Source organism: Psammomys obesus, unplaced genomic scaffold (assembly GCF_907164565.1).
Source record: "Psammomys obesus unplaced genomic scaffold, mPsaObe1.curated_primary_1811, whole genome shotgun sequence".
In the NCBI taxonomy this organism is placed as follows: domain Eukaryota; kingdom Metazoa; phylum Chordata; class Mammalia; order Rodentia; family Muridae; genus Psammomys; species Psammomys obesus.
In genome coordinates, this window is record NW_026585504.1 from 13722998 (window position 1) to 13726637 (window position 3640).

The window sequence follows — 3640 nt, forward strand, 5'->3', positions numbered from 1 at the left end:
GGACTGAGTGTGTGAAATGACTTGTTCTTAGACCATATCCGTGCCTTATCTGATCCTCCCTTCTCGTCTCCCAGGGTTCTTACTAATCCTCTGTGTTCCTCCAGGATCTCGAGAAATGAGATCCTTGCCCTCTGAGGACTTCCCTCCACCCATTATTGGTAAGTCACTCCACCCTGGTCTGGCCTGAAACAGAAGGTGACATAGTGAGAATTTTGGCTCCCTGTCAAGATTACAGGATGCCATTAAAGGGCTGGGAATTTCCCCATCTGACTTATCAGGAATCCTTATGTCTCCTGGCTAGTGACGTCAGGTGAAGTATACCATGAAGGCACTCTCTCCTCTGAGAAGCTAACTCTGGGCTTCTAGAGAGGCTTCCTGACGGATGCTTAGTGCTGCACTTAAGCAGCCCAGGCTTTGTCTCCACTTCTGCTCATGAAATTACTGTGTGACCTAAGGGAGGTCACCTGAGTTCTCTGAGTGTCAAATTTCTCAATGAGAAAAAAGGAAGAAATAAAGAGAGAGAGAGATGACCAGAGAGATGGTTTAGTGCATAAAGACACCTGCCACCAAGCCTGAGGACCTGACCTCAATCCCAGAAACCCTCATGGCAGAAGGAGGGGACTCTACAAAGCGATCCCTGACATACACACGTGCACCGTGGCAAGCACCTGTCGCCACATATGTAATAAAATAAATAAAATGTAAAAATGAGACAGAAGGAATTAAGCTGGAGCCCCTTCAAACCTAACCTTTCATTTCCCAGAACTCATTGTCTCAAGTAAACAGAAACTCTATTTTTTTTGAAAACAGCTTCCTCTGCCTCTTATCTAAGATTAAATGATCTTCGGGGAGGTATACTGGGTATTAAATCTGTAACTTATTAACATAATTTCCCTCTCTGCTCCTCACAATAAGGGATTGGGAAAGGCATTGTTATCCCCATTTAGAGTCAAGGAGGCAAATGAGAGTCAGAGCATCAAATACCTACAATGCATCCAGCTCGGAACAGGCAAAATCAAAGTTTGAAAGCAGGCCTACCACACCAAACCTGGTTCTTTCCATCCCCCTGCTTCTAAAGGGGAGGAGGCAGTATTTTTGTTATTTGCTCTCCAATGATTCTGATGACATTTATTGAACAGGTGCTGTGCATAAGGCATTCCCAGCCCTCACTTTGCCATCTACCCAGGATTCAGGACACCGTCAGAAAGGCATGGCCTTGGGGAATGGTGCTGGAGAGGTCCCTGCATGGGGCAAGAGGCTGCTAGGGCTGACTTTTCTGGAGAAATGGAATTTTACTACCTGGTGGACCTGAACAAGAAAGGCAACAAAAAGCCTATTTAAGGCAGGCCCAAGTGTCCTTATTATGCTCTGTCATTTAATCTCCTCAGGAGCTCTAGAAGGCACACATGGATGGTTTGAAATCCAACAGCAAGAGAGGAGTTAAGGAAACTTTTGATCAAGTGGAATATTATACATCCATTATCAGTAGAAGTCATTAGGTGACGTCTCACGTCCAGTAAGTCAGGCAAGACACCTACAGGATCTTAAAAAACGTTTTAGCCTTCTTTTCCATTAATTCCTCTAGTGAGAACTTATGAGGGGGAAAATCAGAAATCCAGACAAATGTTAATAGGTGCAGGTATACTAGCTCTCTTCTAGCCCAGCAAGATGCCCAAAGGAAAGAAGGCTAAGGGGATAAAGGTGGCCCAGCCCCCACACACCCCCCTCCACTCTACCCCAATCTTCCCCTCCCCCGTCATGAAACAGGAGGCCAAAAAAGTAGTCAATTCTTTGTTTGAGAAAAGGCCCAAGAACTTCCGCCCTGAGCAGGATATCCAGCCTCAAAGAGATCTCCCCACGCTTCGTCAAATGGCCCCGCTACATTAGGCTGCAGTGGCAAAGGGCCATCCTCTATGAATTGCTCAAAGTACTTCCTGTCATTCACCCAGGCCTGGACCGGGCAAACAGTTACCCAGCTGCTTAAGCCTGCCCACAAGTTCAGGCCTGAGACAAAGCAGGAGAGGAAGCAGAGGCTACTGGCCCGTGCTGAGGAGAAAGCCGCTGGGAAAGGAGATGTCCCAACTAAGAGACCACCCGTCCTTCCAGCAGGGGTCAGTACAGTCACCACCTTGGCGGAGAACAAGAAGGCTCAGCGGCTGGTGATTGCCCAAGACGTGGACCCCACTGAGCTGGTGGTTTTCCTACCTGCCCTGTGTGGAAAGATGGGGGTCCTCTACTGCACCATCAGGAAAAGGCCAGGCTGGGGCGGCTGGTCCACAGGAAGACTGGCACCACTGTGGCCTTCCCACAAGGAAGGGTGCGCTGGCTGAGCTGGTGGAGGCTATTAGGGCCCATTCTAGTGACAGATACGATGAGAATCCCCGCCATCGCCGCCACCGAGGAGGCGACGTCCTACTTCCTAAATCTGTGGCTGGCATTCCCAAGCTGGAAAAGGCAAAGAGGCTAAAGAATTCGCCACTAAACTGGGTTAAATGTACACTGCTAAGTTTCCTGTACAGAAATATAATTACAAAAATTAAAATTTATTTTTTTAGTGTTTTGAGTGGTTTTTTGTTGTTGTTGTTAGTTTTTTTGGTTGTTTGTTTGTTTGTTTGTTTGTTTGTTTTTGAGGCAAGATTTCCCTGTGTAGCTAGGGCTGGCTCTCCTGGACTCTTTGTAGACCAGGCTGGCCTTGCATGAACTCACGGGGACCTTCCTGCCTCTGCCTCCCACATGCTGGGATCAAAGGGGAGCACCGCCACCTCTCAGCTCCAAATGAAATTTTAAAAATCAACGTTCTACCACCAAAGGGAAAAACCGGGCTGACAGGATGGCTCAGTTAGCAAAAGAGCTGGCCAAGGAAGCCGAGTCCAGCCCCTGCAACACACATAAAAAGCCCGACGCTGCCCTCCTGGTGATGTGAAGCTGATCTCCGACTTTCATAGGTCTGCGGTGGCAGACATGCACTGGTTATGCGTAGGTGTGCGCACACGTGTGTACACACACACACACACACACACACACACAATAATGATAATAATAATCACATAATAACAATAATAATAGCTTTTAAAGGGAAAGATTAAAATGAACTGAGAAGGAAGAAGCAATCAGAGGAGCCCTGAGGAATCACAGCTCAGCTGATTCGCTGGCCGGCCTCATCTTGAGAGAAAGGAGGGCAGCATTTCCTACACTCCCCTGAGGGAGCTTGTCCGATGCTGGTTGATAGTGTTAATAGTCTTAGGCACAGGAGCCGACTTCTGAGAATCCTGCAGAAAATACTTGCACTTAAGTAAGAAGATCCGTGTGCAAGGGAAACTTCTGATTCCACACTATCAAAAATGTAAATGTGTATCTACGCACATATGTAGATAACGGTGCACAGCATGAGCATACAAGGAACAGTACTCGCAGGGGAGCTTCTTACCTGTCCCCCGTTCAGCGAGTGTGACAATAGCGCATTATCATTAAAAAAAATAAATATGATCTATATGTACTTAAACAGAAATATATATACCCGAGATATAACCACATTGAAAATTATATCTCTATGTATGTATATATGCAGATTTGTGTGGCATAGTGTATGTATGTAGATAGATAGATAGATAGATAGATAGATAGATAGATAGATAGATAG

The 3640-nt window shown here is 46.5% G+C and overlaps 1 pseudogene; it reads left to right on the top strand.

Annotated features, from left to right (window-relative positions):
• The first annotated feature begins 1668 nt into the window (after positions 1-1668).
• On the top strand, positions 1669-2492 carry LOC129674181 (60S ribosomal protein L7a-like; annotated as a pseudogene).
• The last annotated feature ends 1148 nt before the right edge of the window (positions 2493-3640 follow it).